Here is a 15,154-nt window from a genome sequence, read left to right on the forward strand (position 1 = left end):
CCTGGGGGCGGTGAGGCAGCTGTGGTAAGGGTGGAGGAAGGGCAGGCCTGGGCACGGCCTTCCAGCACTAGCAAGCTGGAAGGCTTCGGGTAAGTTGTTTAACTCTCAGAGTCTCAAATCCCAGCCCCAGGATAGAACCTGGGATCCTCATGCTAGACTGATCCCCAAACCTAATTTGTTTATTTTACAAGACAGCATCTCACTAAGCTGCCCAGGCTGAGCTTTATCTCAAGACCCTCCTGCCTCAGCCTCCCAGCGTGCGGATTTACAAGCGTCCTCTACCACATCTCCATCTCAGTTTCCAAAGCCTTTGGAGAACATTCACCAGCCTGCAGCCTTCCCTGAGAGGCAGGGTAGGCGTCTGGTTTTCTCTTGTCCTCTGCTGCCCTATGATGTGGGAGTGATAATCTCCACCTTCTTCCCTCGGTCCTCAGCACACCTCAGTGGAAGGTGGCTTGGCAGGTCCACGCTGAGGGGCCACCAGAGGTTTCTCCAAGGCCAGTCCCTTCCTCCTTAAGTACACAAGGTTTCTGAGTCAACAGCCTGTCCCACAAGGAAGGCCAGGATCAGCGTGGTCCAACCAAAGCTCAGAATCATCCCGGCGGCTGTCAGTCCCCTTAGCCCAGGTGGGAGGTGTCGTGCTTTAGATTTGAATTTCCTAGCGAAGTCTCACTTCCGGGGGTGGGGCCTGCCGAAGGGGCGTGTTGGGGTGTGTGTGCCTTCTTCAGCACCTCGGACAGCACCCGCCAACAGCCCGGCCAGCAGGGGGAGCGCGTCGCGTCAAGTCGACAGGTGTGACAGTCACTGCCCTCTGGGATGGAGAGAGGCAGGCACACGGACTGTCCGCACTTCTGTCAGCCAGGACATTAATACACTGTCCCATGTCGCCTCAGCTGTATTCTCATTTTACAGTTGTGCCCGGCAAGGTTTGCTAGGTTGTCCTGGGTCACACAGCTCGTTGGTGATCCCACATCCCCTGGGAGCCAGGAGATGGAGGGGATGCTGCCTCTGAGGCCCTCCGTGTCCCCAACTCCCAGAAGGAGGCCTAGAATTCACTGCTTTGCTTTTTTTTCCCCCTTAAGCACTTAAAGAACAGACCAGAACTGATAGCTAAATTAAACCTGCTGAGAACGCCTGTTTAATTGAAAATGCCATCTGTAATTTAAATGTCAGAACTGGGATGGTTATTACAGCTGCACTGAAGACCGGGGCTCATTTCACAGTTTCAAAACAGACCAGGAAAAGCAGCAAATGGACCGTGGCCTGCGGGTTGTGGAGCGAGTAATAACTTCCCGGTCCCGCTGAGCTCCTGCCTCAGCCCTGAGGAGGGATGAGCTGGTAGCGGGGCTTGGGTTTGGGCTCCGGGACTCAGGCTCCTGCCTTGCCCTGCACACCTCTGCTGCACCCCCTGGTCTCCCTGGCAGTACTGCGCCGAAACCCCAACCTCTCAGCCGGCCACTCAGGGCCCTGCTTCCCCGTCCAGCTCTTTTCTGGTCCCTCTTATCATTCCAGCTCAGCCCTAGTGTTACCACCTCCAGGAAGCCTCCCTGCGGGCCTCAGGCCTCCTCAGATCACTGAGCCAGGCCAGGTCTGATGCTTCCTTCCTGGTCTCACCTCCACAGTGGACTTACCATGGTGCAGGGTGTCCCTCGCTGTCCTATCCCACGGGCCGTGCAGGTGAAGTCATGATACCTTGTTCTCCTTGACACCCAGCGCTCTGCCCAGCAGCGAACACTACTATATTGAGTATCTACTGTATCTCGGGTGCCATCATTGGTGCGCTGTAGAATGAGAAGGCTGAGACACGGAGAGTAACTTGTTGTAGGCTATACAGGTACAGTGACCTGCTGGACTCGGCAGGAGGAGCCTGGCCTCACAGCTGGGCTGAAGTGCCTCATTTGCATTCCTCGGCTTAGAAATATTTGTTCAGTTAGTACAGAGAGGGCTCCTCAGATGTGTTCTGGTCCTGCCTGGAGGGGAGAAGCCAGAGCAAAGCAGTTGCGGTGAACTCCACAGGAAGTTAAACTGGCGCCCAATGAACTTCCTGCTCCGGGATTCCCCTGCCCTGGCACTCCCCTCCCCCTCCCCTTGCCCTCTCCTCTCCTCCTCCTCCTCTTCCTCTTCTTTCTCCTCCTCCTCCTCCTCTTCCTGTTTCTCCTCCCTGCTTCTATGTTTTTGAGACAGAGTCTTGCTATGTAGTTCAGGCTGGCCTTGAATTCGTTTTGTATCCCGGGTTGGCCTTGAACTCTCCTCCTGCATCGGTCTCCTGCATGCTGGGATTACAGGTGTGCACCACCATGCCTGGAGTTGGCACCTCCGTCTGTCAGAAGGAAACCTCAAGAAGGGGTCCAGCTTTGCAGATGCTACCCCCAGGCGGGTCAACCCCTCTGCGTTCTTTGACATCACCACTGATGTCAGCACTGGACAGAGCTATTTGCAGATGAAGTTCCAAAGCAAGCAGGAAATGTTTCCATCCTGAGCACTGGAGAGAAAGGATTTGGTTAGAAGTGTTTGCGCTTTCATAGAATTACCCCAGGGCTTGTGGGCCAGGGTGGCGGTGGTGACACTGGCAGCCAGTCTATCTGCAGGGAGAAACGCAATGACAGGAGCTCTATCTGGCCTCACACAGGAAGTAGCATCTTGTCCATGGCAAATGCTGGGGCCAACACAAGGTTTCCTGTGTCCCATCTGCAGGGCCGGGACTGAGTGGTTGGATGGCAAGTGTGTGATTTCCGGGAAGGTGACAGAGGGCGTGGACATGGGGGAAGCCACAGAATGCACTGGGTCCGGGAGGGGCAAGGCCAGCAAGAAGGAGGCGTGCCTTCTGTGGGCAGCTTGGGTGCTCAGCCTGCTCTCATGGCACGTACCGCCCAGTCCTTCCACAGCTCAGGAGCACTCCCTGCTCACCTGCTCACAATGTCCCATGATCTCTGCGCTCTCGCTGCAGATCTTTATGTTCCTTGTTGTCCTCATGACCCCAAAGCCTGCGTGGATGGCAAAGCTAAGCTTGTGATCATGAAAAAACTAAGTAACAATTGCTTGTAAAAATCAGTGGGTCCCCAAGGCCTCCAGAGCTCTAATATTCATTCGTCCATCTTTCATCCATCCACTCATTCATTCGTTCTTGCCCGGGTCCCCACAGTCCAGGCTGGGGTGTACAAAGAGAGCCTCTACGATCAGTTTTGTTCTGTCCGGTGCTACACCCGTCATGATCTCTGACCCACACCCCATGTTGTGTTCCATCCACCCCCAACCCCATACTCTGCCCTGTTCCCCAATCGTCTCTTTTCTGGAGTTGTCACACCGTTCTTCCTTCCCTCAGCTGCGAGAATACCAGAGAACCTCACTCCTAATTAGGTGGGTTTCCATCTCCCCAGGTCCTCGCTGCTTGCATGTGCTTGACTCGTTAGAGGAAATCGTATATCGACATTGCTATGGATTTGCATAATTCAGATATAATTAGGAGAAAGATTTGCTGGCGTGGAAGACAGCGGGTTGGCTGTGTTGTATCCTGTCCACCTTGGGGGAAGTTTGGAGCTGGAACGTTAACTCTTATCCAGTCCACAGCCCCCGATGCCCGCAGTCCTGTAGACAGTGGTCCCCAGGACCTCGTTCCTCTTCTCTCAGTCCCCTCCTCCTTCCTCCTTGCCTGTTTCCAGGCAACAGCAAAGCCCTCTCAGCCCTGAGCATCTCCTGCCTGGCCAGCACCTGATCCTGACTGTGAGCTGCCCCCAGGGGGCCCTCTGGGATGTGGGAGGACATAGTGGACACCCCGCTGTCCTGGAGGGCAGCAGCTGCAGGGGTCACCTTGTTTGTGATGCTACCATCTGGAGCAGGGAAGAGGACTTCGGACTTCGTGTCATTTTGACAGTAGGAGGAAAGCAAGAAAAACTGAGTGGGGCTTGAAGCAAGCGACTAGAAATCAGTGTGAGCCAGTGAATTAGGCTGCGGCTGTGATGAGAATGGTGGAGCATTCTTGGAGAGATTAGAAACATAACAAGGCACAGAAAGATGAGAAATGCATGCCCTGCCTGCTCTCTTCTGTTGCCATTTCTTCAGCCTTTATTTATTTTCCTGTTCATTCTACAAATATTTACTGAAGGGGCTATTATGTGCCAGGCAAATAGGAAAGAATTAGGTGCTAATGTTGGGGAAGGAGATGTGATCTATGGTGGTTATTATGGGTGGATTTGGCCTAGGAGGGCAGATTTGGGTCCCGAGGGGTGGCGTGCAGGATGTACCAGACATTATGGGTGTGAAGAAAGTCCTCTGGAAAGAACTCATGGTGCCTTGCTGTGTAGCTCAGGCTGGGCTTGAACTATGCAGCCCAGGCTGGCCTCAAACTCCCAGGGATCTTTCTGCCTCAGCCTCCCGAGTGCTGGGATTGCAGGCGTGTGTCACCATGGCTGGCTTGATGCCTCCCTTGAGTTGTGCCTCTGGGAGCTGCCCTGAGAGCTGCTTCTGTCCCAGGAAGCCGTGGCTGGGATTAGGGGTGGGACATTCCCTTCACGAGGACCTCTCTGTGCCGAGGGGGCACCTCATCAGGTGAGCTTGGCAGGAAGCAGGAAGATGAGTGGGGATTTTTGTCCCCAGCTGCCCCCACTCCTGCCCCCGAGACCTCTATTCCTCCCACACAGCACGGCAGAGTGGCCTCACTGGAAGCCACATCCAGTTTCCCCAGGGAGCAATTTCCAGGCTACAGATTTAGTTGTTGGTTGTCACCATGGGTGCTGAATAATAAGGCCTCTTCCCCAGAAAGGATATTAGAGGCTGGGATGAGAAGGGCTGGGGCAGGGTGATATTTATTTCCCGGGCATTTGTGACCATGAATCACAGGGCTGTCTCTAACCCGTGTCAGGAGGCCTGCAGGCTCTAGGATGCATTTCCAGGGTCTCTGGGGTTGGCTTGCCTGGCGGTCTGTGCCAGGGCTCAGCCCATAATTCAAGCTGCCTGTGTGGGATGTGCGGGACATATTCCTGCCCTGGGGACAATCACAGAGGGGAGGGGGCAACCAATCTACATTTGCTGGGAGCCTGACTGCATTCATTCTTTTTTTCTTTTGAGACAGGGTCTCATTCTGTAGTCCAGGCTGGCCTTGAACTCACAGAGATCTTCCTGGCTCAGCCTCCCAAGTGCTGGGATCACAGGTGTGCACCACCACGCCCAGCAAAAATAGTGGTTTTCATTGGAGGTAATTGGGGAAAATGAAGAATAGTGAGACAAAGGTACAAGTCATCTTTTAATTTTCATTTTCAAAATCATAGTTGTTAGCTCACACACATTGTGTAAAATAGTAATTTTCATGGTGGACTTTCCACACATACACACAACACCCTCTGGCTCTGTACCCCCTTCCTGTGACCCACTTACCACCCTCATCTCTCCCCATGGTCCCCTTCCCTTTCTCGAATAGGCCCCCCGCGAGTCGCCTTTGAGAGTCAGAGCAGACTGACTGCACACTTTCCTTCCCCATCAGCCTGGCCCCTGTGCCCAAGACCCCACCTCCTCCAGTAATTAGAAGAAGCATGAAAACTGCCTCCCGGACCAAGTTATTACTTCCAAGAATAATAGTCTCTGTTACGACAAGAAACTAATTAACAGCATGCAATGAGGGGGAAAAATTCAATTAATTAGTGGCTTAATACGTGCTAGCAAGGGTTCTGAGCTTGGCTTCGTGAGGAGTGGGCTGGGGGGCTCGGGCCCCCGAGGTCTGCAGGACCCAGCTGGGCTGGGCATTTGCCCCCGTGACCTTTGGGGTTTGGGGCTCCTGGGGTGGCGGGCACCCCACTGTTGGCTGTGGCGGGAGAGGGGAGGGAATTGCTGCTCTCTGCCCCATGGGCTGGGGTCAGCACTGAAGGTCCTTCTCTCCCCACAGCTCCAGTGGACGCCATTGGGTCCCCCCAAGTCCCACCCTGATGTCCCTCTTCCCAAGCCCCAGCTGCAACCTGGTCTGCAGCCCCCACCCTGCCCTGGCCATGTCCTCCCCGGGCTCGTGCACACCAGCCTGGTTCACACCTTCTCCTCCTCCCCTATCCCTGTCCAGCTCAGCCCTGGGACCGGAACAAGGTCTGTGCCCTGGGCAGAGGCGCTGAGTTCTGTCCAGGCCCCTCCTGGAGCGCCGGGAGCGGTCCCTGCAAGGTGTGTGCAGGGTCCTGCGTGAGAATGGTGCACGTGCCAAGGACATGCACCGCAGTCTGTCCAGAGCACCCTCCCCCTGCCCCGGACCTCAGGTGGCACCGTGGCAGCCGTGGCAGGTGTAGGATGCATCTAAGGCGCAGTGAAGGGAGCGGCGCATTGGGTGAGGGTCCAGCAGGTCACAGACTCACCAGTCAGAACGTGGAGATGAGAGTAGGGGTAATGAGTCCTGTGGCGGTGCCCAGCATGTGTGGTGCGCGGGAGGGAGGAGGGCTGCTGACAAGTTGCCCCGAACACTGGGCCTTGCACGGTGCAGACTTGTCTTGTTTTGTTCTTTTGAGGCAAGGTCTAGCTATGTAGCCCAGGCTGAGCTTGAAGTTACTGTGATCCTCCTGCCTCAGCCTCCCGAGGGCTGGGATTACAGGCACGCACCACCATGCCTGGCTTGAACAGTGCAAACTCACAGCTGCTGGGGTCAGCAGTCCCAGTGGCTCTCTTGGGGACCAGGTCGCAGTGAGGGGACCCCCGCTGCCCTGGCCTCCCCAGCCTAGAGGGCATCTGTAGACCCTGGCTCCTGCAAGCTGTGTCGGGAGAATCTGAGATAATCTTCCTATTTTATGGGCACTGGATTCGCAGCCTTAATTCCTTGCTTCCACATGCGGACATCTGTAGGGACCGTGATCTTTGGACCACAGTGCTGCACAAACCCACAGCGGCATTCATTATACACTAAAGAGTCTGCACGCCGCTGTGCTCTGAGCATCGCATGCACACAATATGGTTGTTGAAGGTGGCTGTTCATGCCAATGTGTGTGTGAGTGTGGGTGCGTGCAGGTGTACTTCACTCAATCCTGCTGGAATTCCAGAAAGTCTATTTGTTTTCTTTCTAGAAAATGAAGTTAAAAACCTTGACATAGAAGGGATCCAAGTGTATGCAGCCGGACATATAATTAGACCAAGTCATACAAGTGTGAACTGGGCATGTGGCACACATCTGTAATGTTAGCTATGTGGACGGCTGTAGGAGGGCTGCTGACAAGTTGCCCCGAACACTGGGCCTTGCACGGTGCAGACTTGTCTTGTTTTGTTCTTTTGAGGCAAGGTCTAGCTATGTAGCCCAGGCTGAGCTTGAAGTTACTGTGATCCTCCTGCCTCAGCCTCCCGAGGGCTGGGATTACAGGCACGCACCACCGTGCCTGGCTTGAACAGTGCAAACTTACAGCTGCTGGGGTCAGCAGTCCCAGTGGCTCTCTTGGGGCCCAGGTCGCAGTGAGGGGACCCCCGCTGCCCTGGCCTCCCCAGCCTAGAGGGCATCTGTAGACCCTGGCTCCTGCAAGCTGTGTCGGGAGAATCTGAGATAATCTTCCTATTTTATGGGCACTGGATTCGCAGCCTTAATTCCTTGCTTCCACATGCGGACATCTGTAGGGACCGTGATCTTTGGACCACAGTGCTGCACAAACCCACAGCGGCATTCATTATACACTAAAGAGTCTGCACGCCGCTGTGCTCTGAGCATCGCATGCACACAATATGGTTGTTGAAGGTGGCTGTTCATGCCAATGTGTGTGTGAGTGTGGGTGCGTGCAGGTGTATTTCACTCAATCCTGCTGGAATTCCAGAAAGTCTATTTGTTTTCTTTCTAGAAAATGAAGTTAAAAACCTTGACATAGAAGGGATCCAAGTGTATGCAGCCGGACATATAATTAGACCAAGTCATACAAGTGTGAACTGGGCATGTGGCGCACATCTGTAATGTTAGCTATGTGGACGGCTGAGGCAGGAGGATTCCAAGCCTGAGGCCAGCCAGGCCAACTTAGGAAGAGACCCTAACACAAAGTTAGATAGATAGATAGATAGGTAGAAAGGCAGGTCTGGGATTAACTCAGTGCCCCCTGGGTTCAAAAAAGTGTTGGGCAGTTAATAAAAGTATTTTCTCTAAGGAGCTGGAGATTTAGCTCAATGCTTCCACCACCTGCCTGGCAAGCACAAGGACTCAAGTTCAATCCCTGGTACCCAGGAAAAAAAAAAAAAGTATTTTCTCTGTGTTTTGTGATGTTTGTGGTATTTGTGAGCATTCAAAAATGTGGAAGTTGTAACCGTTTTTTCATTCTAAATGAACACTGGTAGGGCCGGGGATTTAGCTCAGTGGTGCCGCCTCTTGCCTCACAAGCACAGGGACCCGAGTTTGATCCCTGGCACAAAAAAAAAAAAAAAAAAAAAAAAAAAAAAAAAGAAAAAGAAAAAAAAGTAAACTTTCCTCAGACAAACTGCAAACTGCTTAATCTTTTTTGCAAGGACCCAAGTTCAATCCCTGGTACCAAAAAGAAAAAAACAAAAACAAACAAACCACGGGCTTTTAAGTCTATTTTTTCACTCTGTAACCCCCCACCCTCTCCCTGTCTGGGTTGTACAAACTTCAGGTCATGCTGAGCCAGGGACACTCTGCCGCACCCCGGGGCCCTTGCCCACCGCCTCTGGACTCAGCCTTTGGAACTCAGCTGGAGCTAGCTCTTCACAGAGGCCTTGCTTTATCAGGAGATCTCCCCACCTGCCTCTCCTTAGTACCCCTCCCAGTGCCCAGCTCTCTGTGCCCTCCTTGGACCGCAGCTTCCTCGGCTCCACGGCCCCGCCTGACGAGCTGCCTGGTGTTTCCCTCAGGGCTCAGCCCAGAATCTGGTATACAGTTGGCGTTCAAGGAAGATGCACAGAATGGGAAGGAAAGACTGCTCCTCACGTGCGGAGCTGGGATTCCAACCCAAAACTTTCTCCTGGCAAATATCACCTCCAGCCCACCACGTGTTTGAGGCCAGAAGCCGTTTAATGGGTGCCCAGGGAGTGGATGGCAGAGTGTATACAGGCAGGAAGTTGGAGAAGAGCTAGGCTGGATTAGCTCACAGGGTTAATAGGGAGCCACAGCTGGTTCTGGAGCACCATCAGCTGTCATGGTATGGTCTGGGGGAAGGGTGTCCTGCCCTGGTATCTCAGATCCTAGCTGAACTCACAGCTGCTTGGTTGCGCTGCTGCCTTTGCACGGCCTCTCCATGCCGCCTATCAAAGCAGCTGCTGTGGGCCGCTGTTGCCAGAGGGAGGCCGATAAGGCACTTATTGAATTTATGACTTTAATTTATGACAATTCTAATCCCATTACGGGTTCCCTTTTGTCTGCAGCCGGCACCACAGCGGAGTTTAATTACAGTCAAGCAGGGGTTCCCTGCCCAGGGGACCTTTCCTGCCCCCTGGTGGCCCCTCCCCATTGCCTGGGGGCCTCTGACGGCCCTGGGAGTCTGCCACCACCGAGGGCCAGGAGCGCTGAGGGGCGACTGTGCGGGACTCCCTGCAGCTGCGGCTGCTTTAGTGTGTCAATCTACTGCACAGCGTGTCTGTGCTGAGGGAGCAGTGTGCAACCTGCACAGCTGTTCGGCAGGCCCAGGGTGGGGTGGGGATCTGATCACAGGGCCCTGGGAGAGAGGAGGGAGGGGAGCTCGGGGACCCACTAGGACTGTGGGTATCAGAGGTTGAGAAAATGATACCCTGGGGAAGGGTGTGAGATTCTTCCACCCACCCTGGAGCAGAGGATGTCTTCCAGGTCGGGCGTCCCCTGAGGAAGACCCGAGCCCAGGCCGCAGTCACAGGGGTGGTGCCGAGGTGCCAAAACATGGCAACCCTGGGGCCGGGGGCCTTTCCGGGGCACTCCTTCTCCAGCCGGAGGACTGGGGGCTCCAGGCCCCATCAAGCCTCAGAAGGAACTGACTGGGGTGGATCTGCAATGGGGAAGGAGAACGAAGGCCTGCAGACAGGGTAGGGCGGTTCAGTGGGCAGCGCCCAGAGAGGACAAGGGGCCCGGAGAGATGGGGGAGACAGCTTGGGTGGCACGGGGAGGCCCGGGAACAGGCAGCTTGGGCCAAGTGGGGGTGGGAGCCGCAGGTGGCCCCGGGCAGGTCAGGCTGTGTGACCTTGGGCCCTCGACCTCTCTGTGCTACTTTCTCACCTGCAAATGCTAATGGCACCTCCTGGGGCCCCCAAGTGACACATGAAGGGCGAGATTCAGGGTGGGTGGCACTTAGATCCTGCTCTCGTGGCTGGCATCAGCCTCGGTGTTTGGGCAGAGGACACTTGCAGTTACATGCAAGGCTGTGTGGGTTGGACCATGAAATCCCTGTTGTCTGACTTCCCTGTGCTTCAGTTTCTTTTTCTTTCTTTCTTTTTTTTTTTTTTTTTTGTACCAGGGATTAAACTCAGGACTTTACACTTGTGAGGCAGGTGGCGGAACCACTGAGCTGCATCCCGGACCTTTTTTTTTTCTTTCATTTGAGACAAGATCTCATTAAATTGCTGAATTTCCAGGTAGGACTTAAAAGTGAGATCCTCCTGCCCCAGCCTCCCAGGGTGCTGGGATGACAGCTGCTCAGCACCACACTCAGCTGTGCCCCCAATTCTGAGAGGAAGAGGCCAAGACTTACTCTGTGAGAGTGAGGCAGGGTGAAGGGCCCAGCACTGGGTCCCCCGGGGGAACCCCAAAGAGCCAGTGTCACTGCTGGTGTTGCCCCTCACAGAGGGGACCCGGGTCCAAGACACCAGTCCATTGTACTTTCCTGCAAGGTGCCGGGCTGGAGGAGGGGCTCGGGATCACAGCATTGCAGCCTGGCTGGGGTCCCAGGGCTCCACGTGCAGATGCGGCCTCCAGGACCGTGCTGAACTCTGGGTTTTGCCTCAACCTCAACTTGCAGGTTTGTGGCCTGCAGTGAGAGGAGCACTGGGCTTTGGGTCCCAAGACTTGAGTTCAAGTACTCACCCAACCCTGGCCAGAACATCGGCTGGTTTGAGCCTCAATTTCCACACACATGATGTGTGAGGATGAGTCTGATTTGACAGGAAGCAGGGAGGTTTAAAATAGAAGCCAAGCTTGGTTTGGTGGCACACACCTATAATTCCAGTAATGTGGGAGGCTGAGGCAGGAGGGTTACAAATTCAAACACAGCCTAGGCAGTTTAGTGACTTAGCAAGACCCCGAATGAAAATAAAAAATATAACAAGGGGCCAGGCATGGTGGCACATGCCTGTAGTCCCAGCACTTGGGAGGCTGAGGAAGGAGGATCACTGTGATTAGCATACACTAGGTAAGGCCCCAACCCCCCCACCAAAAATCAAAAAAAAAAAAAAAAAAATATATATATATATATATAAAGGGGGTGGGGATGTAGCTCAGTGTGAAGACTGAGAGGAAGAGAGAGAGAGCGCGCGGGAGAGAGGGAGGGAGGGAGAGAGAGGGAAGGGGAGCGATCCTGAAGAACTGGCTGTGCCTCGGAGAAGGCTGCAGCCTGGAATGCAGTCTTGCCCACTATCAGGGTATCTGCATGTGTTTCTCTACTCTGCCTCTTGCCACCCAGGCAACTGCCTCGATCTCGCTGAGTTCTGTCTCTCATCTGCACCAAACTGCGGGCGCTCTGGGAGTCTCACAGGCGCTCCACGTGAGGCTCAGATCAGAGCGGCCTGCGGTGCGCTCTCTCTCTCTCTCTCTCTCTCTCTCTCTCTCTCTCTCTCTCTCTCTCTGCCCTCCGGCCTCCAGCCCTCCTCTCCCTGAGCTGCGGTCCCACCTTGGCCGAAGGCTCGCTGCCTTCACCTTCCCTGGTCCTTTAAGACCAGGTTCGCGCTCTGTCCTGAGGACGCGGCTGCGACCCCCTGGCGTCTCTGCTGGAGTCTGCTGCCGACGGACGCACGCGTGTCCTGCTCTGTGCGTGGCTGTGCAGACCCAGGGCGACACGGAAGGGATGTTTTTCCTTTCATTCGCGCCACCTGGCCCCGGCCTCCCCCTTCTCCCAGACGTTCGCTGCTCTAATTAAGTGGAAAAGACTTTTACTCCCTATGATTCTGCAGTCGTGAATAATGACACTGGCTCACAAATGAAAATTGCTTTTCTATTTAAATTCTGTGAGTGTGTGCATGTGTGTTTTGTGTCTTAAAAAAAAAAAGAAGGTGTGAAGCCGGGGCTCTGGGGTCATCTGAAGTTATTAATTTCAAGAGACGCTCTTAGCCAGTTTATTAACAAGGAGCTAAGTGGCCGGATATTAATTACCTGGCAGGAGTCTGCATTTCCGTGCTGGCGGGTGGTCCGGGCACGAGTTCCCGGGCGGACATGGGAGAAAGTGGGTCCCGATGAGATGCTCAGACACAGAATGTGGGGGACAGGACTCTGGGAAGAGGGGACTGGAGGTGTCTTCAGGCCGAAGCATCCAGTGCTGTTACTGCAAAGAAAAGGTTCGTGTGCGAGGTGATGGAGACATGAATGGCCCTGCTTGGATCACTGCGCCACGTGTACAACGTACACACGAGTCACGCTGTGCCCGGCAGATATGTGCAGCCACTGTGGGGCAAAAAGAAAGCTGGACTCAAATCTGATCAAAGACCTGGATATAAAAACAGAAGCGCTGAAACTGCTAGCCTAACAGAGGTAGCATTTGAAGCCACAGGCACAGGCTAGGACTTCCTAAATCAAACTGCAACAGCACCAGAAGTAACACCCAGAATCAACAAACAGGACCCCATAGAATTAAATAGCTTCGGCACAGCCAAGGAAGCGATCCGCAGAGGGAAGGGACCACCGGGATAGGAAGCAATTTTGAGCACAACTCTTCTGCTACAGGACTAACCTCTGGAATATAGAAAGGACCCCCCACAAGTTAACCTTCCAAAAACATGCAATCAGAAAATGGGTAAATGGACTGAGCAGACATTTCTCAAAAGACGATGTACAAATGGCACATAAGTACGTGAAAACACGTTTGTCATCTCTAGCCACGAGGGAAATGAGAATCAAAATAGCCCTGAGATTCTGGTTTACCCCAGGCAGAATGGCTGTTGTGGATCTACGGAGAAGGAACCCTTTTATGTCATAACAGGGGATGTAAGGCAGCACAACTGCTCCGGAAATCAGTGTGGAGATTCCTCAGAAAGCTGAAAATAGGGCCAGGGATTTTGCTCAGTGGTGCCGCTGCCCGCCTCACAAGTGCAAGGTCCCAGGTTTGATCCGGGTACCAAAAAAATAACAAAACAAAATAAAAAACTAAAAATAAAGGGCTGGGGATTTAGCTCTGTGGTTCTGCCGCCTGCCTTGCAAGTGCAAGGACCTGAGTTCGATCCCTGGTACCAAAAAAAAAACAAAAAAAACAAAACAAAACAAAAAAACCCCCACCTGAAGACAAAAACAAAACTAAAAATAGAAATGCATTTGACCTAGTCATACTTCTTCTGGGTGTATTCCTGAGGTAGTCAGATGTCCTCTACAGCCATACGTGGGTATTGTGTTTCTAATAGCACCATAAGCTCTGGAAACAGCCCTAGATGTCCACCAACAGATGAATGGATAAAGAAAATGTGGTATCTATACACAGTGGAGTATTATTCAGCCATAAAAAGAACGAACTGAGGTCATTCACAGGTAAGTGGATGGAACGGGAGACCATTGTGTTAAGTGAAATAAATCAGACACAGAAAATTAAATATTGTAAGCTTTGGTTTCTCTTATATGAGAGACCTAAAACATAAATAAATGGATGAATGAAATGAAGGAGAGATGGTAGGAAACAAGAAGGCAGACTTTTGTAGAAGGGAAGGGGATGAGGAGGAGGGAGAAGGTAAGGGAAAAAGGGTAAAGAGATTAAAAACTGATCAAGATTTGTTGTCTGCATGCACCAACTCCCTAAAATGAACATCATTATGTTGTATTGCAAAAGTACACTAATTTTAAAAAAGGCTGGGTGTGGTGGCACACACCTGTAATCCTAGCACCAAGGAGGCTGAGGCAGGAGGACCGCTGTAAGTTCAAGGCCAGCCTGGGGTACACAGTGAGACCTTGTCTCAAAAAACCAACATAAAAAAGAAATAAATAGCCAAGCCGGGTGTGGTGGCACACACGTATAATTTAGTTTAAAGTGAAATTTTATATCACAGCCATAAATGGGAAACCAGCATCCCTAGTCCTGAATTCACGGCAGCATAAACACAAACAGGGGACCATTAACATGAAAAAGTGTCTGCGCATGCGCCTTCTGAAAGCAGCGCCCTGAAGTCCTTCCTGGTGGACGCAGAGGAGGCTGGAGGCCGCAGGGATCCTGGCAGGACCCGGATTTCCAGATCTTTTGCAGGATGGGAAACGACACATAAATATAGTGAAGATTCCCCACCCAGCTCCCAGCTGGTCTCGTCTGTCCCCTGGGTCCCAGAATTCCCAGCCTGAGCCGAGGGACTGACTGTGCGACCCGGGACAGAACTCTGGGCCTCTCCCGACCTCTGTTTCTTTGTCCTTGTCACCTGCGGCCCTCATGCTGGCGAAGTGGCTGTGTCAGCCTGGCTGGGCTGCGCCCTCCGATTGGTGGCTCAGTAATTATTCTGGATTTCTCTACAAGGTTGTTTTGGGACGAGGCTGACATTTAAATCCGCCAATTTTGAGTAAAGCAATTCTCTAAATCAGTCCCAGTGTCTCTTTGTGCCTGGACAACTCTCCGCCCTGTTCTCTGGATAGGAGGCCTGGAGACCCCCCTGGGCCCTTTGGCAGGAACCAGCACAAGGGAGAAGAGAGGAGCTGCTCTCCATTTCCCTCATCTTTTCTGCTGCCTCTGCAGAAATATAATGGGAAAATTCAGCTCAACGTGGCTTCACTGTGAAGTGGATTTAATCAGCCCGCAGCTCTGAGTCTGGCGGTGTCAGCCTCCGGCGCTGTTTGACTCAGCAACTCATGAGGGCCATCAAGGCCCCAATTATTTCCCCATCTCTACTCTTTTCTATTCCTGATACTAATTGAGATTGGTGAATAGCATCCTTCATGGTGACAAAAGGGCTGCACAGTTCCAGCCACATCTCCTAGTCCAAAAGGACAGAGATGTCTGTGTCCGAGAATCCTAGCAGAAGTCCTTGGCCCTGGTGGCCCATGTCAGAGTTACTGCCTGTGGCCACAGGAAGGATGTGAAGGAATTAGCTCAGACCTAGTCTGTTTATACTGGGAATTAAACCCAGGGTCTTC

Source organism: Fukomys damarensis, unplaced genomic scaffold (genome assembly GCF_012274545.1).
Source record: "Fukomys damarensis isolate Sample0158 unplaced genomic scaffold, DMR_v1.0_HiC HiC_scaffold_23, whole genome shotgun sequence".
Taxonomy (NCBI): domain Eukaryota; kingdom Metazoa; phylum Chordata; class Mammalia; order Rodentia; family Bathyergidae; genus Fukomys; species Fukomys damarensis.